Source organism: Poecilia formosa, unplaced genomic scaffold (genome assembly GCF_000485575.1).
Source record: "Poecilia formosa unplaced genomic scaffold, Poecilia_formosa-5.1.2 Scaffold150, whole genome shotgun sequence".
In the NCBI taxonomy this organism is placed as follows: Eukaryota; Metazoa; Chordata; class Actinopteri; order Cyprinodontiformes; family Poeciliidae; genus Poecilia; species Poecilia formosa.
The window spans coordinates 866179-889648 of NW_006800089.1; the positions used below are offsets into that span (position 1 = coordinate 866179).

The following is a 23470-nucleotide window of genomic DNA, read 5'->3' on the forward strand; positions in this document are numbered from 1 at the left end:
ATACATACACACACACACACACACACACACACACGGAGACACACTCGTGCGCGCGCACACTTTTATCGCCGTGCCTGTGACTCATCCACAGGCAGTCTGTCCCCTCTGTGTTTTGTGTGAATGTGGCAGACAGTACAGGTGGCCGTCTCACCACATCACCCACCTACTGCTGTCCCAGCCCTTATACAACAGCACCAGTAACTGGAGCTATTTTTAAGCTGCAAAAGAGACATAGAGTAATACTTCCCCATGCTTCTCTTATCACAAATAAAAAAGGAGATAAAGACATTAGGGAACTGACTTTCTTCCTTCTTTAGCAACTTTTTCAAATAAAAGTAACCCTATACTTCAATATGATCTACTGTTCCACAAATGTCTTCAGTTTAATCCCGTTGAAGGAACTTTTTAAACTTTGTTTTGCCTTATTTTTGCCATTTCTGTCACTCCACAGAGTTTGGACACAGTTTTCAGCTTTCTTCAGTCCTTTCCTTCCTCTTTCTAGGACTCAGTCCTTTTTTCGCCTCCTAAAATAAAAGAGAAACATCACAATAAGACACAGAGAAACAAATCAAGTCAACACATCTAAGGTAAACTAAAAGATGACAGGCAGCGAGCGGCGAAAGAAAGGGTACAAACGATGAACCGCAAACAGTTTTGTTGAAGAAGTTCTCGATCGTATTCCGCAAGAACTTGAAACAGAAAATGGGGACGACAGCGTCGCGTGGATGAGGTGTGGTCAGGTGGCAAAAAAAAATAAAAAAAATAGAGTGGCAACAGATTCTGACGCAGCAGGTCACACGGTTGCCATGTCATGTCGAAGCACACAAATGCCTAAAAAACACACACTGAAAGTTGCGGGGGTGTTACACACTGTCACTGAAGTACAGGAATACCACCATAGGACCCTGAGTCGCTGCGGCGACAATTCGAGAGCACAGACAGACACACGGAAACTCCCTCACAACACACACACTCCAGTCAGACAGCCTCGCAGCAGCTGCACTCTGAAACATTGTTCAATTTTTTTTTGTTTTCTTTTACGGGCATTGTCTAAAAACCAGAGAAGGGAGACGACGGAGCAGGGTTTGGAAACTCAGAAGTCTTTACGCTCTACGGAGGACGCCGGAGGAGACTTTGGACGTTCAGCCTTTTTTGGGGGGCACAGGACATCTGCCGAACGGGGACACCATACGGAGAGACACGGCGAAGGACGTATACTGAATGAGACGAAAGAGCGAACGCCACACTTCTCTTCGTCCTGGAGTTTGGATTTTGGTCGCTGGGTTTTGTCTTCCTTTGCCAAAAATACCCAAAAAAACAAAAAAGAAAAAAAGAAAAACGGCGACGACTGCGGATGCAACCGTACAGGATCTGGGGAAGAAACATAATGGCTTCGTGATGATTAGGTTAGAGTCTGAATGTGGATGGGATGGAAGGCGGTAGGAGAGCAGTGCATTGAAGGTGTGTGTGTTGGAAGAAGAGGGGGTACGATGGCGTCACATGAACGTTTTACCAGAAAACCTCTCGGAGCGACGACTTTAATGCCGATCTCCTCTCGACCTGCTCCGTCTGTACCGTCACTCTGCCTCTCCTTCTCATTCATTTGCATCTGCAGCACACATGCAAATAACATGTACTGGCTAAGCTTCTCAAAAGTAAACATACAACCCTCCCCTGACACCCCCTTCGCCCTTGTGGATGGCGCATCCTCCTGCAGGGCACGTCGGGGTCAGTCGGCGCCGGTTCTTGTCCTCCGGTAGCCTGGAGAAAGTCGTCCGCAGCTGAGGGCGCGAAGGCAGAGATGGCTCTGATGCTCTCTGCAGCTCCAGACAGGCTCCAGACGCACTGACCTACATCCGCCTCAGTCAGACGAGAGACAGAGAGAGAGAGAGAGAGAGACTGAGAAAGGAGGAGAGAGATGAGGTGGTGGGGTGGGGAGGGAGGCAGGAGAGGATGGGTGGGAATGATGAGGAAATGGTTGAGCAGGCAAACTGGTTGGGAGGCTTGGTTGCACATTTATCGAAACGAGAAAAAAAAAAGGAAGGCAATATCTGAGGAGGAGGAAGAGGATTAAGTAGAAATTTTTTTATAACCGACCCTCTTTGTCATTTGATCGCATTTCGTCCTCACCTTTTTTTTTCTTTTTTTTTTTTTGCTAATCTGTATCCTCGCCTCACTTCTACCCTCTGCTCCTGGCTCATCCTGCCTTCGTCTGTCAGTTCGGTTTGATTTCCATCACGCGCCATCCGAAACGTCTCTCACTGTGGGAGGATTAGTTCGTCTCTGGCTGCCTGCTTATCAGTCTGCTCTGGCTTTCGGCTATGGGGGGGGGAGATGAGATGAGGCGGAGGAGTAGGAGGAGAGGGAGGAGAGAAGGTGTGTGTTTGTGGAGGAAAGGTTTCGGCGTGTCTCGCAGCGTAGTTGTTGTGTCTGTGGACGCTCTGTGCTGCAGTCTTCTACTGCAGTTTAGGTTTCCTACCAAAGCAAAGGCTTTACTGCTTGCGATGTCCTTGATTGCATTGATCGACTGCTTTCCTCGTGCGCCGGATCATTTCTCCCAAGTGCCTGAATTGACACTTAACACGGATCAATACTAATAGAGAAACAAATACATCAGGCTAATGTTCCCGTGGCTCCTCGGAGACCTTGTGCGGTATCGGAACACTGTCTCTAAAGAAACATGATGTAATCGTCCTGAGGTGAACATGTATTGCTTCTGTGAGGGTTGGAGAACAAAGACACTTCATCACAAGCTACAATAAAACCCAGCAGCGTCTGTCTTTTTAATGCCACTGACTCAATAAGACGCCGTCTGAAGACGTTCTGGGCGTCTAAAGCTCTGGTCCAGATTCCCTTCTGAAACTTTCTGTTCCTTACAGCAGGTTTCCAGTTCATCCACTATAAAGACTACGTCCACTCATGCACAGTAGGAGAATGGGTTTCCTTCAGACACATCTAATCTGTCAGAAATGTATGGAACTGAATTTAAATTTGTCTGTATGATTACGCTGGACTGATCTGATTATGCACTTGCCAGCCACTTTATGAGGTACACCTTGTTATTCTTGGGTCTGTTCCTCTGGCAGTCGCTGTCCTACACAAGTCCAGTTGGTTCTCATCGTTGGCCAAGAGGAAGTTTTCGCCACTGTCCAAACATGGTGAGCCTATGTTGCCTCAGTGGACAGGATCGTGACCTGGTTGGGTCTCCTGCTGGTTTGGTCCAGCGCCTTCAAGGACAAACGGTTGTAATGATTAGTTATTTGAACTACCATTATGTTCACTGTCTTGTTACTCTTTTAACTTTTTTCCTTTAGCGCCACAACAATGCCAAGGTCACTTAAATCTCTTTCTGATCCTCAATGTGTACCAGCAAAAATGGACGGTGAGAGTGTATTTCTGGATATGAATCTGAACTTCACCTTGTAAATTGCTTTGCTGTGACAATTGTCGTAAATTGCTTTTACTTGAATAAACTGAAAGAAACTAAACTGCTAACCCCTTTTTTTCCTGAATTCACCAATATTATTGAAGCATAGCAGACATGGAGGGAAGCTTGTTGAGATACCTTGAGTTTTCTGTGTTTCATTTTGATAATGGTACAGGACTGAACTGAGCTTCAGATATTTGGACTAAGCTAAGCTAAGCTAAGTTAGCCACTCTGAAATTCAGCACACAGATTGTCTAAGATCATGAAACCCCCAAGGTTTAGAAGTATTTTAACACAGAAAATCCAGTTTAATAGTTAAGACGTTTTGTTTCCAACATAATAGTCATTTAAAGAGCACTGATTTTAGTACCTCATGCTTTATATAAATGTTCTGTGAAAAACATGAAGTTTTTACAGCACAGAAAACTATGGCATTGAGAGTCGGCATTGGAAAATTCTCTGATTCAGTTTGGTGTTCAAGATAAAAAAACCCCCATCAAATTAGCTTAAACTGAAAATAAAGCAAGTAAAGATTAATTCCTTCATTCAAAATATGAATTAACTGTCTTTTTTTGTGTTTGCTGACATTCAGAAAGCTTTTTATATACAGCCTGACTAATTTCCATTAGTACTGGCAATATACCAGCGAGTACAACCAGCTTAAGAACAAAATGAAAGTAGCAGAAGCTCTCATACTGCCTTCAGCGGCTCAAGGCCACACTTTGCCAGAACTTAATTGTTGGTCTTGGAAAAAGCAGATGACAGAACAATAAGCACAGGTGCAAGAAGTGCTAATCAGGACGTGAAGATGCCAAGGTTTCAGCACCACAGGATTCTTAACTAAGTGGAAAAGTAACAGAGCGGCAATAAACATCGACGCATTTTGATTCACACGTTTACATTTTTCTTACAGGTGGGGATTATAAAAATAAATCTAAAATGTGGATGTCAAGTCTAAAGATCAGTGCATGTGTGGAGGACAGTGATGCCGGTCTGGACCTCCTTTCCTCCCAGTACTGTTGAGGAGGAAACTTATCAGGTCCAGATGCAAAGAAAAGTGGGTCACCACACTGAACATGTGCCAGATCCTATACCTCCCCCTTAAAGTGGAGAGACCCGATGCTTATACTAGCCTGTGTATTTACACTTGCCAAGTCAGACCACCTCCCACCCCCACTTTACCCCCACACAATCCCAAAATAGCAGAGAGCAGACTCAGAAGGAGCGCAAGTTTATTTGCCTCCATCTGGTTTTTATCTTAAATCTGTCCGTACATCCCAGACGACATGCTTAGCTCTCCTACAGTCAATCCGACGCTTGTACTATATCTATAAGGGAAGTTCACTCCGCCTTTCGAGACTTTTCTTTCTTTCTTGAGGTCTAATTTGAAATCCTAACGGTTAAACATTTAAAACTATCAGTCTGTTGCAAATTATAACCATCTGCAGGCGAGGAGGTTCGAGCCTCAGATCTTTTCAACGGGGGAGCTTAAAGGCAAACGCAGCTGCAGACTTGAATGGATTTCACTTTGATTTCATGTGATATGAAGTGGATGGGACACGGATGCATGACTTTCAAAATATTTAACAATTAGAAGATGGAAAATTGTGGCTATGCATGTGTATTCTGCTCCCTTCACCCCCAGTATGAATGCAGCTGCATTGTGAAGGACTCTGAGGTTTGTTAAAGAACATTAGTGCATTAACACCACAAACACAGAGGAACACAACAGGCAGATCAGAGAGAAAGTTGGTGAGAAGTTTAAAGCAGGGTTATGTTGGAGTCTGTTTGTTCGATCCATTCACTGAAACAGTTAATTGTCAAAGGCATGGCAGTCCTCCTAAACTGACATTTTGCACATTTATGTACTTCCATTTGGGTTTACACTAACCTAAAAACAGTCAAAGCGCTTAAAAAAACAACAACCATTTTGTGGCATTAAGTTAATGGTTTTTGGTGTCTGGAAAACAAGCTGTTTAAAAAAAAAACTCTCAACTGTTAAGTCAGACTGGAGAGGCACTGCGCCATTACCTAGCAACCCCAGCTGAGCTCCAGCATGTTTGGTCAGATGTATGTGCTGTATAATGGCTGCTAGAAAAGACAAGAGATTTGTTGTTTACTAACCATTCAGAGACCACTTGCTGCATTCTTGTTGGCTGTGCAGGAGGCTCTACTTATGCTATTCAAAGATGTACCGTTGTATAATTGCACATCTGTTTGTAGCCATTTCCATGTGAGAACGTCAACTTTGGGTTTGGCTTCGTTATTAACCATTATCAAAACCATTTAATAATGGTTTTGTGGAAAAAAATGTAATGTGTTTTGTATAGCCCACAGGCCGATGCTAACCTGTTCAAGGAAGCACAATAGGTCACCTTTAATCACACAACACAGCCAGTAGAACCATGGCAACTCTGGACGAGATGAAAATATCTACTTCCAAAGAGTTGAAAGGATGATGGATGAACCTAAATACAGGACAAATTTTAGATTTTTAGATAATCCAACCAAAAAGACTTGAAACCCACGACTTAAAGATGCTCCCAATCTAACCTGATCAAGCTGGAAGAGGCACACCTAATGTTAAAAATGGTTCCTTCCACTTTAAAACTATGCAACATCTTGTGTTTGTTTACTACTTAGAACCCAAATAAAATACTTTGATGTTTGTAATTGTAATATGAAAAAGGTGGAAAACCTAAAGTGGAGAAAGTAAGGAGCTGTACCAGCGTTTCTAGAGAAATGCTAGGATGTCTTTAGTGAGATAACAACGAGTTGTTAACCTCAGTTTCCCAGCAGAAATGCTCAAAGCTTGGGGCAAACGACTATTTATAAGCAGATATGTATTTTAGGCCAGGGTAGCTTTCTCAAAGGTCTCATAGAGTTTCAAAGTGCTTGCCCAAAGTGACCTCCTTCTAAGAGAGAGAGAGAGAGAGAGAGAGAAAAACAGACAGCAAGCAACCTGGTCAAAACCCATGGCACACTTTTTTTTCCCCCTTTCATCCTGTTGCCTTCAGCTTTTTTTTTCCCTCGGTTTAACACTTTAAATGTAGTGACAAACAATGCTTCTGAAAGCAGAATGGAACAACAAAAAAAAAGAAACGGCGATATCTAGACAGATCCAGTCCATGTGAACACTCGAGAGCAGACAAGCGGACCCCAACGGGCCGGCCTCGGCCGCTTTAAGTGATTAGAGTGGACAGCAAGTGTCAGGCCATGGGGCAAATCAGCTGTGCTGTGATGCATGAGCCGCCAGCCGTCTGAGGAGGCCCCGTGTCTGCGTCAATGTCCTACACATGGGCCAGTCCCTCGCTGGGCCCAAGGTGGATTGCATTGATCAGTGTCCAACGGTTGACCACAATTCAGGTCAGAAATGTGGCAGCAGGATTGCTAACGGGGGGGAGCACTGTGACTTGGGCCATTGTTTACTCCGTGCTGATGTATTTGTGTGTTTTTAATATAATGAGTAGGGCTGGAGAAATGTGTCACGATACAAGAGAAGCACAACATGAAACTGCTCCTACACTTGTTGCACAACAGGTTGTTGCTAGGTAACCAAGCAACAACATTGCTTGGTTACCTAGCAAGGTAACCAAGCAGAATGGTTGGTTACCATTCTGCTTGCTAACCTTACAGCTTACAATTAGCTAACCTTGCTTAGCTAGCTGTAAGAGGCTGAGAGGCCAAAGGCTTTCCTCTGCCTACATCCCCCAAAATGCCGTGCGGTTGTTGGCTGGAGTTCAGTGGAATGATCAACACTCCTTCAGGCGTATTCCCTATTAATATTGATCAGGCATCTATTGTGATAGATATCATTATTGTTGTATCGCCCAGCTCTAATGACGACACAATGGCAGTTTGCAGAACTTTTCTCCAATTTCCCCAAAACTGAAGTAATGTAACTATGTCGTGACATTTGGCATGGCCACTCCAAAACACCGTCTTTGTTGCCCTGGTGCCACTTTGTAGCTGATTTGGATTTAAGCTTCGGGTTATTGTCCATTTGGAAGACCTGTGGTGCAAAAGCATTCTCTTCCTTTCTTTATTGTGTGATCTGATTTGTGAAATCAATCAGTTCCTCCTGCCACTAAACACTCCCACAGCACAACAATACCAGCCCACAGTTAAGTCTGTAAGCTCGTCTCTTTTCCCTCTGCATCTAAGATGACAAACACTTGCATTTTATTCTAATGAGAACGCAGGAAATTTCTTCATAACATAAGTTACTTGTTCTGGTGTGTATTTGCCAACTTGTGTCCAAAACCCAATGAGGAGCCAGAGTTGTGCAGGTCAACAATTCTGATCCTGACACCTGAGTAATAAAAACATCTAAACTCACTCTCTCATTATTCTTTCATTTCACATTCGGAAATATGTCGTACAGTCCACTGCTTTTGAAAAGAAAATGTTTTTTCATACTTAATTTGCTGTATGTGTCACTGGATCCAGGAGGTCACAACAGGAGTTGTCATAAAAGAGGCTGCAACACATAAAGACGCATCTAAACATCCATCAAACTCTGTGCCAAAGAGCAACATCTCTGAATAGAATCTTGAGGTCACTCAAGATTCACAGCTTTAATGCTGACTGCTCACAAATACTCCACACGACCGAGCTGGGAAGAAAAAAAATTCTTTTAATCTGACGTGCCAGGTGGTTTATATCTGTCTATCACTGTCATAAATAAACTTCAAGCAATAAAATCAAGAAAGCACTGTAAGCACTAGTTCATATTGACCCAGTCTGACTGAGGAAAAAGAAATAATAATATCATAATGATCCAAAGTTCTCAGGGGATTCCACAAATAGAAACTTTCCAGAGGGAAGGAGGAGGAGGAGGAGGTGGAGGAGGAGAAGGAAGAGACAGGGTGAGGAGGGTTCAGACAAGAAAAAAGGCTCGTCTGTGTTTGTCACCCACATAGTGTATGTGCGTGTTCATTTCTTTGCAGTTGTACTTTACACTTGCTGAATGCTTCTGAGCGTCAGAGTCTTCTCTGTGGGCTCTTTGTTGCTTATAGCCCAGGCAGTCTTATCTAACTAGGCCTCCTGAGACAACTGGAGACAGAGTGTGGATGGTGTGAAGCTGGAAAGCAGGAGAACTTGTGAGCGTAGCGGAAGAGCTAAAAGTCATACGAAGCGCTAAGTTCCTCAAGTCTGTTTTAATGAGTCATACGGTTTACGTTATAGCCTTAAAATGCTGTTTTACATTTCTTTTTAAGGTTCTGAGCAAGTTTACTGCAACCAAGCATACGCAAATTTCCAAATAAGTTATTTGTTCCCTTTTGCAAACTGCTAAAAACTAGCAGTTTGCTAATGTGCTCGGCTAACTTTAGCTTGTTTAACTTTTCTGATGTGACTCTTTGATAATTCGACTTGTAGCATATTTCAGTGTGCTTCTGGCTAACCGTTTGTTTCATAAACTTAGCTCTTTACCTTGTAGCATTTGTAGCAGATGTTCCCCTTCACTAATAGCACAAAACAGGGAGCTGCAGCAGCCAGTACACTCTAAAAATAAAAAAAAATGCTTCAGTTATCACAGTAAGCTCAGATTTATCCACAGCCTGTAGCACAGTTTGGCAAGATCTACTAAAAGAAGATTTAATTTTTACACACAAGTTAGGCTAACAGCTTTCCTTGAGTGCAGCTGACATAAAGTCACAGACAGGACTTCAAAAAGAAAGTTTAAAAATGGCCAAATCTATCAAAAATGCATAATTTTTCCAAACTACCAGCAAGCTACGTTGAAAGACTGTTTTGCTACCTCTGTAAAAAGCTTTGAATGAAAAAGAGTTATAATTAATTAATATTATGAGACTTCAAAAAAAGGAGATAATTTAGAAGCATTTATGTTGTTCAGACTTTTAGACAATTTGAATAACATACAAGTGATTTCTGGGTGACAGCTAAAGCGATTACTTTATTGATTTTGAGTAATTTATTATGTAGATTTTAACTTGTTGGAAATTTTAAGGCAATTTATCACATTTTTTCTTTTTTTTACACACAAAAATTCCGACACAGAACTTTTGTATCCTGTTTCTGGTACGCACGTAAATCTGCTGCATAAGCGACATCCGCAAACAGCAATGGACAATGAAGCCAGTTCTCTTGGACCAAAGCGGGTTAATATTTTCTTCAGAGAATTATTTGATGGGACGATGGAAAATACTACTGTTACGTGCAAGTTGTGATAAAAGTAGTTAGCCTATCAGTGAAGCTTTTCTAGCCTAAAATAGCATCCGAATGCTAAACATGCTGCAGCTAGCACAAACGGCCACAATGCTGATATCACCCCGCGTGTTTCTAAATAAGTATTTTTAATTTTTTTTTCAAATCAGTTCCATTAATAATCAGGGGTTCCTGAAACACTTTGCACAAATCTGATGGCTGACTAGCCGACATAACAGATTAAAAACGTTAAATATCTTTGTTGTTGAGCTTAAATGTCTATTTATTCAATAATTTAGCAGCAAAACGGGTTTTTGAATTGAAAGTGTTGGTTATGTGTCAATAAACAGTTTGTGGTTAAAATGTGATTAATTATTCTGTGTGTGTGTGTCTGTGTGTGTGCGTCTGTGTGTGTGTGTGTGTGTGTGTGAGCGCCATCACATGTGGACGGCTCCAAATATCCACACCGTGTTCCCACCTCCCTGCCCTGAGATGATCATTTATGCTAATGCCACACTACTGTGCCACAGTGTTGCCCCGGCATCACATTACTGGAGCGTGATGTTCCCTGCTCCGGGGCCAAAACTCCCTGTCTCCCATTCTCCTTATGTGTGTGCGTGTGTGTGTTTCCTTCAAATCTGTTTGCAAACTGCTGAGCACAAGCCAGGGAGTGGGTTCACACTGGATTAGCTCTGAGTTGGCTAAACACCAGATAGCAGCGATAACAGTGTTTGTGTGTGTGTGTGTGTGTGTGTGTGTGTGTGTGTGTGTGTGTGTGTATGAGTGTATATGTGTGCAGTGGAGGAGAAGGAGAGCCCGGGCAGCTGATATCAGCAGGAATAAAGGAAAACACTGATAAGGCTTTCTCGGCATCTGCAAACAGCAAATGTTAATGACGGTTAGATGCTAACGAACAGCGAGCACGTTTGTTGACCTTTTTACGATGAAATATTGTTTAGAGTCAAAACAACGGAGATAACGGAACACGCGGTTCCTTCAGCTGGAAATAGATCAGCTTTCCCATATTCTCTTCCTCCCACCAGCTAAAAGCCAGACCGTGTGGGAGGACACTGTCATCTTCACTTTCCCTCCTCTCTTCTTCTGCTTCTCTACTCCCCAGCTCATAAAGATCGGGCTCCATCCCTTCATTTCGTGGGAGGAGAAGGTGAATCCATGAAAGGTTTCGCCGATTGATGTCGACGCATTTAACTCACAGAAGGTTGCGTAAAAACGCTTGCCGGCGCGCGCTTTATGCAGAGCGCCGCGCGAATCTCTGTTTTTTTTTTCACGGGCCTCCATTGATGCGGCTTGTTTTACCTGGGAAATGAGATGCTAATCCCCCTGACGAACACCAACAGGGAGAGGAGGTGAGCGGTGTGGGGGCGAGAGGGGTGGACCTCCTGTCTGTCACCTAAAGCGAAGACAAACACAGCTGCCTCACAGCCGAGCCAGAGGGAAGAGGAAATAAAAAAGGGAATGCCAAGAGATCTCCTGTAAAGCCTTTTACTAGGGAAGGGAAATGTAGAACAGAACTAAAGAGGATCCCGAACATCCTTACTGACACATGAATCGTGGTACGGGATTTATGGCACTATACTTTTTTATAAAAACACAAACAAAAGAAATCCCCAGTAGAGCATCACTAAGGGGATTGGCAGCCTCTACCTACCAATTTGGAAATCTGCTCATGGTATAGAAAAGCAGCTAGATGCTCTGTCTGCAGTGAAAACAGAGAACCGGTGTCCTGAAGAATGTTTTACCTGGAACGAAACGCCATTTTCAGAACTTGAGCTAGCATTCCAAAAAGTGAACTTAGGGTCAACTTTGTGAGATAATTCTGGTTCAGTCCAACGCCTGCAGTGGGGAAGGTAGTGAAGTCATCCAGATTTCTCATGAGCTCACTTGGCTCGCGCTAATTACTCTGCTTGTATATCTTTCTGTCACAGTTCTTCTCTGTTTGTTAGTCTTTTTGGCAATTCCTGTCCAGTCTGAAGTAGGACCTTGGTGGAAGTTACTAAGGAAACTAAGCATTTCTTGAAAAAATAAAAATGATAATTTCATCTCCAATATGAATTAGAGTCATATAAGTCTAGACATTTACCTGACAATACTACAAATTGAATGCTGCACGGCTGCATCGTTCTGCTCTGTCTTCTGCTCACGGTCAAACATTTTGAAGGCTAGCTTCACTACTTACAGTAAACTAACTAGCTTAAAACAACAACAACAACAACAAAAAACAAAACTATAAAGTTGTGGTAAACTAAATGAATGAATGTTTTGGGATAAAATACCCCAAAACATTCCTGTGTTACTGGTTTCTAAAGCCCCATCTGACTCGACCCATAAAACCAGTTGTCAGCCATCTCATATCTTGCTTGCTTCTTTTTGTGGAGTAGATTGCTAATATACTAAGCTAACTAGCTTGGTTTTCTTTCCCCCGTTCTCATGCAACTGCTTAATAATTTAGCTCCTAACATGTTTTGATGCGCTTCTGACTAACTATTTGTTTCACAAAGTTAGCTCTTTACCTCGAACTGAATCCATTTTTTCCCCCAATTTTGTTTCAGCTGCTGTCTACGCTGATGTCTGAGTGCAGACTAAAGTAAACGGAGCTCCAGGATTGGCTGCTTTGCAAATGCCAGTCAATAGCGTATCAACCAGTATTGCAACTTGGTCTGTATAAGATCACAGTTGTGTGCTTAAATATTACTTTATTAATCAAATCAAATTAGTTTTCATTTGTACCAGACCAATTTACACCAATGTGAAAAGATGTTAAAACAATGTTTATATTTTAAGATGTTTTAAATGAAAGTAAAGAGAAAACTAGAAAATGTATACAGTTTGTTAATAGATAGTTTTATCAATACCTTCTGCCATAATTGGCTATTTGAGGAAATGTATGATCTTGATGTGACCCGAAATGAAAATAACTTTGACATGCAAGACGAATGGAGGGCAATCTGGAAGGAAACCTGTTTGAAACTGAGTAACCAGAGCAGCAAGAGCTGCAGAAGTTTAGATTAGCCTGTTTTTTTTAGTTTTTTTTTTTAAGGAAAACATCATGAATACTTTCGCAAGGCAGTAATTCCCAGTTTGTACCCTTGAGTTAAATCCCAAAAGCGTGATGCGGATTCTCCCAATTATTCATAGGGTCATTATAAAATAAAGATTAATTCAAACTCGTCATTAGAACCCTGAGGCGCAGTGACACTAATCAGAAAAAAAGGAGTTTTTAATCTGTGATAAAGACAGCAGCACTGCCTTTCAAGAGTAACTGAAGGCATTCTGTATGTCTTTGTCACCTTCAACCACACCGCGCACACACAGACGTAGCAAACACTCATCTTTATGTGAGAGGGAGGAAAGAAAGACCTCGAGTCTGCACCAAATCCCTAAAAGCTGTCATTGACTTCAAACGCAGTGGATTCTTCCCAGTGAGTGCGTCTCCTTGTGACAGTGTTTTCTCTTTATCTTTCCATAGGGCTCCAGTTTGATTCGGCCTCTAAAGTCCGCAGAGCTGCTCTCTGATGCTAATCCAAAACAAACATAGTAAAAGCATGCCAGTCGGCTTTTTTTTAAAATTATTTTTAGCTTTTTTCTTTTTTAAACGCAAACAAATGTTGAGATTTGAAGTCTAACGAAGTTTCTCGCACCAGCCGACAGATTCGAGCGCAAGTTGAATAATATTAACGCGGCAGGAACAGAAGCTTGTGCGCAAAGTGCAGTTTGCGTCGCTCCGCGCGCAGCGATCGCTTACCAGTTTAAACAGTGCATTAATTTTCATGAGCGCATGTGTAATTTATGAGTGGTGTGGGACCGCGCGCGTCTATCAGTGTCAGGGTGACATGTGTGGGGCGATAATCTATTCTGTGACCCAAATTTATGTGTTGAAAGGAAGGCTCCCGAAACCGCACCCCCTCTCTATAGCTCCCCCCAAACCCTCCCAGAAAAAAAAAAAAAAAAAAAAAAAAAAAAAAAAACCTCCCATCCGATTTCACAGCTCATCACTGTCAGCGCCGTATCGTACTGTATGTGCGTCTGCGAAGGGAGCGGGACTGATAAAAGGGCCGCGTTATCCATCTTATCCAGAGGAGATGTTTTTTGAAAAAGAACTCTGATATTAATAAATGCATGAGAGCCAACAGAGAAAGTGAACATTCTGCAGCTTTGACAAAATAAGAAAAAGAGAAAAAGAAAGGAGGTTTTGGGTGGGGGGGGTAAGAAACCCTCCTTGTTAGCATTCTCTCAGACGCCGCGTGCGCTAGGAGCTACGTCCTCAATGAAAGACGTATTATCCATGGTCAGCTCCTCTATCTATTATTCACAGCCCTGTGAGAAATACTGGTGGCGAGATCAACGGCGAGTCACTTATGATATATCCCGGAGCAACCGCATGCTATTCATGTGCAAAAAGAAAGCTTAATAACTGCGGATACAGATGGCAGGAGAAGCGAGGGAGGGGCTGCAAAGTTGGCAAAAGCTTTTGATTTGATTTTATTCAGCGCCAATACGGATTCAACACAAACCGGTTTAAGAAAGAGGAGGGGAGGGAAATAAAGAGGTCTGTTTTGATGTATAATTCAATAACAGGTAATGCGGGGGTATTATGCACTGAAGCTGTTTAATAAAGTAGAGTTGTATTTGTCCTTTAGGGTGGGGATTTTATTTTATTTTTTTTATCGTCTAGATTAATGTACAGCTGACTTTAAAGACAACAAACAACTTCAGAAGCTTACAGCTTTATTGAAAATTCCCGACATAAGCGTCCGCCCCGTGATGGCAGATTGAGGAGTCATGTCTGAAATGTTAATAAATTCATGAAAGGAGGAGGGGACGGTGCTTAGTGCTGATCTGTAATACGACAAAAACACCTTGACTTTGATCGGCGCCATGTGTCATAAGCTCGCGAACGCACGGGTGGCATTTCAAATGCAAATTATCCTTTTATGCGTGGGCTTATTAGATAATATGTTAACACAATGGGCTTTGTGAGTGGATGGGGATGCTAGCTAAGAAACATACTTGTTTTGTATTTTTCGTATTGAACATTCTATCATAATCACATAAAAACTTTGGGTTATTCACGTTAGCGCAGAGGTTCTTAACCTTTGTTGAGGTACCGAACCCACCAGTTTCATATGCGGATTCACTGAACCCTTCTGTAGTGATGAATAAAATATGATTTTTCCCCCCCTCCAAATTCAAGACATAGGGGTGACCCAACTAGAGTCTAGTTGGGTCACCCCATGATCACTAAGTCTTCTTAAAAGGTAGAGTCTCTGAGAACAGTTCTTCAAAATATAGTCAGTGTTTTCAGCAAAGTTGAGCTGACTGTCCAGGAACGACCCAAGGTATTTAAAATTTGCCACAGTTTCAGCAGGTTGGCCATCGAGAGAAACTGGAACCACTTTAAGGTTTTGTTTAGATCATTTAATTAGCTCTACAGTCTTAAGAGAATGAAAAATTTATAATAAATAATAAAGACTTTGCTGCATTCTGATTTAGTAATCTAATTATATTAGTTGTGTTACCACCCCCACGCCACTAGAGGCAGTACCAACCCCGAAAAGATGCGACTAAGGAGCAGATTTAGAAGTACACCGAAAACTACAGAATTTGGTAAAAACGGTGAGTTTTGCTGAAGTAATTAAAGACACAAGTTAAAATCCACGCTGAGAGTGGAGCTCCTTCAATCAGTGCTCCTCCGCAGCACTGATTGGCTCAGCAATGTAACGTGATCCTCTGCAGCAAGTGATGGCAAAGTCACGACTTTACACAGTGTGTCTTTACCTCCGTGGCAGAGGCTCCACCGAACCCCTGGGGTTCGACTGAACCCAGGTTAAGAACCACTGCTTTAGCGCAAACACTGAGTTTATGTGGCGGGGGCAAAAGTTGGGAGGTTTTAAGCATTAGGTAGAAAACTGTCAGATTGTTTGTTGGATCAGTGTGATCATTTTTCACAGACTGCTGTTAAAAAAGATAATGACAGTTATGGCAGAGACTTTTTTGACAGGTTAAATATTAGCACAATTAATCCCATTCTTTCATTTTTTTCATGCAAAAGTCAACAGCAGGAACCTTTATAGTAAGTCGTTTTTAGTACACCCCTAAATCTGATGGACAAGCTGCATATGAACATATGTAAACAGCTCCAGATGACAAAGCCACATCTCTTGACCCACTGGCTTTCAATTTTTTCTTAAAAAAAACCGATCTAATTGGATGTTGGAAAAGATCATTGTTGTGTTCAAGTTGTACTAAAATGAGCTAGCCTATCAGCAAAGCTACTATATATAGGCTAACTCTTAGCGACCTCTGGGTCGCATGTAACGAAGCACAGCACATGGCGCTACAACCCCCCGCCACCAGGAGGCGGCACCCTGCTACAGAGCCAAGTTGGGCCGGAAAAGGGGCAATAGAAAGTCATGAAGCAAATCAGAACAGCGGAGAGGAATTTACAGAATGTCGCCAGTGAAAGTCCATGAGTAGGAGGAACAGAACAAGACCAGCAGAGGGCGGTGTTGTCACATAGAACAGAATGGAATGGGTCAAACACGTCACAGGGTCCGAGCTGCGTCACGTATTCCCTCATGACGTAATTATTATAAGACTTAAAAGTATGTTTTAGGCATTTATAGCGGGCTGCACAGTGGCGCAGTTGGTAGAGCTGTCGTCTTGCAGCAAGAAGGTTGTGGGTTCAATTCCCAGCCCAGACCTTTCTGCATGGAGTTTGCATGTTCTCCCTGTGCATGCGTGGGTTCTCTCCGGGTACTCCGGCTTCCTCCCACAGTCCAAAAACATGACTGTCAGGTTAACTGGGATCCCTCTAAATTCTCCCTAGGTGTGAATGTGTGTGCATGGTTGTTTCATGTGTGTGCTCGCTCCCGAAATGTTAACTGGAGAACAATTCGGGGTAATGTTTCGTCCAAAACGTTTTTACCTCACATTCAAAAAATAACATTTTTCAAATAAAAACATGATTGTTTTTCATACCGTAAACTCCATTTCTGAAACATGAGTCCTGACACTATGACTGTGGAATCAAAAATAAAAGAGTGAAGCAATAATACTCAAAGTAAATTAAATATATATTATATATTATATTATATATATTATAAATATATATTATATTATTAAACTCTGTATTGATGTGCCACAGCAATCTGATTGGTCTGCAGTTACTTGCTCCACAGACCAATGAGACGCTGGGATCTCACACAATTTGTTGAAGTTATTCTTTAAATACATTTTACACAGGAAACTAAAACAACTGATTTCATTTTTTCTATGAATGAATTTAACATTCAAATATGTAATTGTGTACTAAAATAATTATTTGACCATATGCTTAAATAGGTTTGTTTATGTGTAGTTATATAGTACGTTTATTCTATCTGATATTCCGTAATAATTACTTAAGGAGTAATTTATTAAATTGTGACAATAGTGTCACTCCTCAGTATTTAATTCAACTAGTGAATTATTTGTATCAATGTTTAATTAGTTTTCTTCTACAGATTTACTCTACCAGGTCACAAATTTGTTTTTCATGTAAACTTACTTCATCAGTAGATGATGAATAATTTTGGCTCAAACTATTTTTTGGGGATGTTTTAGGTATTAAGAACTGGGGGCTGATTCAAGCCCTAAATACCAAATACCACACACCATAAACATAGCAGCAAGGTGTTATTTTTATTTATTTGTTTATTTTTTACACAGGTTCTCATGGGGATGACATTTAGGAGCAGCTAAATTGCATCCCGAAAGCTCAAGTAATCCGTGAACTCTGACCCCAAACTCCTAGAGGAGCTGAAGCAGAAACTGAATGGATGCAGAGAAAGGAGAGAAAGTTAAAACTATTTTTTTCAATGATCATAACGGGCAAGGATCATCTCCCCAACTGGAACATCTCTCTGCTCATCTTTCTAAACATACACCCAGATTTAAAGAGGAACAGCAAAAGCAAAGTAGGTGGATTAGCAGAGCTGCTAATGTCTGACTGGGTCATCCAGGAGATTTGTAGAATATCGGCTCTACTGCCTGGATATTGGGCTGGTAGCATGAGACGACAGTTATGAGACGGACACAGAAACAGTCTTCAGTCAGAGGCTTCTTCAGTTCGTTAGTATACTGACCACTACTGGAGATCTTTCCTGCCCACAGCATCACCATCCACAACTACTCTTTGAAGAACCTTGGATAATATGAGTTATGATGATATTTAATTCCTCTATAGCAGTGGTCCCCACTGGGGGTTTGGGGGAGTTGCACCATCTGGATTATCCTCTGGAATCGGGATGTTCGTGACTGAAATCGATTTGTGTGGTTTGTTGCTCCTGCCTTGTGGCTGGACACGAACTGATTGAACCTGTTGTACTTTTATCAGCTCTGTGGTCACAGAGGTTTGGAGAATCAGCCGACAATTCTTAAATCGTGCCGTCTGAACCAGACTTAAGACTCACAAGCTCTACTCCTCTCCTCTCGACCACTGCCCAAACGCTCTCTCACTTTGGTTGCTATGGTAATGTTTATATATCCCTTCAAAATAAGATACAAATGCACCACAAAACCGAAAATTTTACTTTCGTGAAAATTTTAAATCACGATAACAACTAACGGGAGCCCTGAGCTTGTTTCTCTGCAACGAGACGGTCCCATCAGGGAGTGATGGGAGACAATGACACCCGAAGTGTTGCTTATATCCACAGCCTGCTTGGTCTCTACGTGGCGAAGCAGTTTGAAGCTTCATTGCCTCATTAGCAGCCGGTCGCCAAATGTTACACAGAGCGGCTTGTAATGTTTGACTCACCTACCGGTCCGGGATAAATCCATCCTCCTGTCTCTTCTCTGGGCCTTTTCCCCTTTGGAAAGAAACTTTCCAAAGACACCTGATCTGTTTCTTACTCATTTTGCTGCTTGTGGGCTCAGTGTTGGTGCGTAAGTAACCGAGAGAATCCTGTTAACAGATTTTCAAAATAAAAGATCCTCCAGACTCAAATAATACATCAAACGGAAATATTTAATTATTTCTTGCACGGTCCAGTACCAATGGACCTTACCACAGGGTCCGCGTTTCATTGGCTAATGCCCATATCACGTCACAGCGCAGCTACCACGTGCGTGACCGTCTCAACAACACAAGCTACAGTAGTAAAAACATGCTAACGTACATTGTGGACTAGCAAACCGGCATAAAGTTTTTGCGTCAGGACTCGAAAAAGAATGGTTCTCCACTGTCAGTGGGGTATCTGTACAGGCGATGTCAGGTATCCTGATCGTATTTATGGCACTAAAATTCACAGATTTCCAAAATCTGAAACAGAATGCCTAGCCTGGATCAAAGCTTGTGCACGACCACATTTCCAGCTCAACTGTCGTAGGATCAATAAGAACAATGGAGTGTGTGCTGGTGTAAGTATTATTGCTTTGCTTTCTTTGTGTTTAGTGAATGGGGATATTTTTGAGTGATTGTTTATCCATTTGAGATTCTGCTTTACAGCTTCAGCAGTGTTATCCATTTTGTAGTCTGATGAATGGAACATGTAGATTTAATTGAGTGGAATACTATTTTACCAAATGTTTCAGTATCTATGATAAATATGTATTGCATTTAAAATGTATATTACAATTTATTTACTTGTTTATTAGCATTTTGTCGGCAGGGATGGGCCATGCTGAAGTTATGCTGAGGGTGTGAGGATCTGCTGTTTTCCTCATCGACCGGTAGCATTTCGCTGAGACGCGCACAATGTTGGAGGCGTCCCATGGCTCAAACACCTTGATGTCGTCCAAAAAAGATGACATGAACTTGTTGGTTCCCCTGTCCATTGTCGTGGCTGATATTTTGTGAAAATCCGGCAGAAATGCTACACTAATCGATTCAGAAATACTCTGTGGAGAGTCAGTCGAAGTGAAATACGCCATGTTTACATAGAAACTAAGCTCTGGAAGGCTTTGTTTGTGAGACATGCAGCCATGTGGGATTTTCGAGGCCGTTTCTGGGCGGAGCTTGGTAAGGTCCACTGGTCTACGGATCGGTAACGGTCCGCGGCCTGAGGGTTGGAGACTGCTGCTATAGAAAATTACAACGGAAATAAAGGTTAAAGGAATGAGATGTTCTCCTGTCTTTCTCTTTTTTTTTAAATTGTCACAAATTTATACCTCACTAAATCCTGGATTATTAATTAGGCCTTTGTAGAAATATTAAGAAAAAATTAATTAAAGCATTACACAAAAAAATACCTCAGTCACATGCATTTTGGTGGCAGATGCGTAACAGCAGTTATTGCCCTGGTATTTTCTGTTAAAACACACATTGGCAGCATTAGGATGTCAATGTGTGAATCAAATAATCTTTGATTTAGAGGTAATCCCCGTCTTTGGATAAAACTACCAGCAGCTGAAGTCCAGCAGTCTAAGCCTCGACACAGCAGATCCAAAGTGCATTTTGAGGTTTTTCAAATATTGAATTATTCCACCACAGAAGAAAATTGCTCAAACTAAAGCTTGGATATTTCCCAATTTTTCATTGTAAGATGTTATACTGCAATGAGAGATGGCTTTATTTTATTTTATTTATTTATTTTTTTTGCAAATCTTTACTTGGGGCGATAATTAATTAAAGATCAAATTATTTTTTAATAAAATGCTTGAGTTTGATTGTTACAAGACATGCTAAAAGGTGGATAAAAATGTTGGTTTTGTCTTCATCTGGCCTTGTGCGCTGTGGATGTTTTTTTTTTAAGTTGCATTTTTAAATCTGGTTCTATGGAGATGCATTCCACTTTGAGTGTTGTCCTGGCAGGCAGGGAATATTTAACAAGCCAAATAGCCTTCCATCATGTTCCTTTTTTTTTTTTTTTTGCTTTTTAGGTACTTGGCTGCTGTCTGTTGCTATGCAACTACATCATCCAAATTGTCAGGTTCAGGGCCACATACCCCTCCTTTTCCTTCCTTATTCATGGGAAAAAAAAGGCAGCAGAGAAGAATCCACTTTGTAGACGTTGTTGCACAAAGCAGAACCACCCTCAGGATTTCTCATTTAAATAAATTCCTTTATTTTAATACTTGAGCTTTTATCAAACATTATATTTTGTATTTTTCTTAGTTTTGAAGCAGCTCACCTGGGTTCAGCACATTTAGTTTACTCTGCATTTATTCATTCAAACCTCTGCATTTTTTTTCTGTGCTGCTTTCTTTAACAATCATTGTCCCTACTTGTCTTTGTTGTAGACACCACACACACACACACACACACACCTCTGTTTCTACCCGTTTTCATACTGTATGTCTGTGAGGCAGACTGTCTCCGTAATTGGGTTATTCGTCTCCTCACCGGTCTGATGCACTGGGACACAGTCGTGGACACACACACACACACACATGCAGGCACACGCACACACACACTTTCATGTTTTTGTACAAATTGTTGCTGAGGCAGGAGAGGTGCAGCCGTGCGTGTGTTTTATTCAGGCCCTGTAAGGGAATGGGAGGACGTGTGTTTTTATTGGATTCACACACCGCCTATATGTGAGACAACATGAACATTTACAGAAGGGCTCTGAGTGTATTCCATTCTGATAAACTCTCATAAAACGAGGAAACGGAGCTCTGCCAAGCAAATAAAAACAGCATATCTGACAATATCATGACTATCTGGTGGAAACATTTTCCCAATGAAGCCACCTTCAGCTGCGTTACAGCTGCATGTTTTCTTTCAAACTATGTCTCTAACAGCTTTCCACGGCTAGAGACTGAAAGTTTGAGGCAACTCTTCATAGCAAAACTCAAAATTTGTCAAATGTTTGACAAACGTTTTGACAAATTTCAAAAAATTTTGAGGTTTTGTCAAATTTTGAGTTTTGAACAGCTAATTTTAAGTCTTGCAGCAGGTTTTTAACTTTCTAATCTTTCTAAAGCAGGTGACTGCTTTAGAAAGTTGAGCTAGAATAAAATATGTTACATTTACCATCATCTGACTTAAGGTCAGCTTAAGTAATATTTTTTGAATTAGATTTTTGGTTTTATTTTTACTACTTTTATCGGTTTTGCATTTTTTCAGTAATCAAAACGAATTTTGTTTTTGTTTTCATGTCAAGGCGTCAACATTTAACCCTACCTACCTGAAAACATCTCAGAAAAATTGCTACCACTGGTTATTAAAGTCATGGGATTTATGTCGATGCTCTTATTTTGAAATGAAACTGGAAGTTCAGTGTTAGGAGAGTCGGAGGGAGAAGTTGGGACGCTGCTAATGTGGTACCGGCTAACACAATCTGCCTGCCATTATTATATTATATCAAACTCCTTCATCAGGGTTTCTGCAGGTTTCAGCAACTTAAATTTAAATTTTAAGACCATTATAAATTCAATTTAAGACCTGTATGTGAACCGAAATGTACAAAATTACATATCTTATATTGGTTAAGAACAGAAGTTAGCCAGTTGTGAAAATCAATGTAATCCAGCCAACCAACGATAAATTTGTAAAAAAAAAAACACAAAAAAACAAAAGAAACTAGTAGATAGCTAACTAGCTAGCGAGGTTATGTTAGCAATTGCTAATCAAGCGCAAAATCACATAAGCAGTGAATGTCTCTGCATGCGACTCAAACTTCTGTCTGACAGAAAACTCCCGTGGGGGAAAAAAAAAAAAAAAACATTGAAAAGAAACTAAATAGTCCTACTGCAACAAAATGTAAGACCTGTAATTAACATATTTAAAACCAAAATACATTTTTTACAAATTAATTTAAGATTATATAAGGTTAATAATCAGTTAATAAGTTTCAACAGCAAGTTTGTGGAACCAAATAAATAACTGAAAGTTTGATGAGAAGTAAGCTAGCGATATTTAAAGCAAATAAACGAAAAAAGTCAAATGTGGACGTTAATTTTATCCAATCACATGTGGTCTTTGAGAAACGCCAACAATGTAATTGTGTTGCACTGGATTTTGTTCACCCAATCAGACATGGTCCTTGAGAAACGCTTTCTGTTAGAAACATCCACTTCAACATAGCAACCAGAAATAAACCTGTTTAAGTTTCTCAGGATTTCATGGAGAATTGTCCTGGATTCAGCTCTATTCGTCTCCGCTAAAAGAAAAAAAAAAGTTTTCGCAACAACATGATGCTAGTTGTCACGTTAAAGTCTCTGAAGCTCATCCATAAGACTTTTGGCTGATCCTTTGTTTGATGTTGATTGTTTCAGGGTACAATGTGACAAAATGGGAAATAGTTCAAGGCATATGAATACTTCTTCAATGCATCTTACGGACGGATGTGCATATTGTCAAGATGTAACAGTGAAAGGGAACAGATTCTTAAGGTTTGGAAACAGTGCATGCAAAGCTCCATCTGTCCTTCTTCTCCACTTTGTGTCGCTCTTCCACAAATTTTCTTCCCAGTGAGGTGACCCTGTTTTAATGTGAGCTGAAAAGGTCACTCCGGTCCTGTCCACTGGTTCAGAAAGGCCCTCCCAGGCCTGTATGCGTGGCTGCGCTCAAGTGTAATACCTCCGGACACCAGAGACGTTCTGTGTTTACACCACTGACAAGTCTTCTCTAACACACACACACAAGTTAAAAAAGAAGGAAGGAAGAGGCGAAAGCAGGCCTGAGTAGGTGTCAGAGCTGTCACCCTGTGGGTCTCTATCTTCTTTAAATCATCCTGAGTCAGTAAACTACATCCTTACCTGATGAGAGAAAGAAAACAAACTAAACAGAGCAAGGCAGCTGAACAAAGATCTGACAAATAAACCGATAAATAAGACGTGGAAGATGAAGAAATCCCAGCAAGGACGTGATGGATAGCGGCATACTGGAACAGCGAGGTGGTCATGTTCAACCCATTAGGCATGTATGAT

The 23470-nt window shown here is 41.2% G+C and overlaps 1 long non-coding RNA gene across 1 annotated transcript; it reads right to left on the reverse strand.

Annotated features, from left to right (window-relative positions):
* Positions 1–352: 352 nt before the first annotated feature.
* LOC107837551 (uncharacterized) lies at positions 353–3510 on the reverse strand. The gene is made up of 2 exons (XR_001663568.1): positions 1514–3510; positions 353–524 (listed from the first exon to the last, which is right to left on the reverse strand). It is a non-coding gene; the product is annotated as an uncharacterized LOC107837551 (long non-coding RNA).
* Between the last annotated feature and the right edge of the window lie 19960 nt (positions 3511–23470).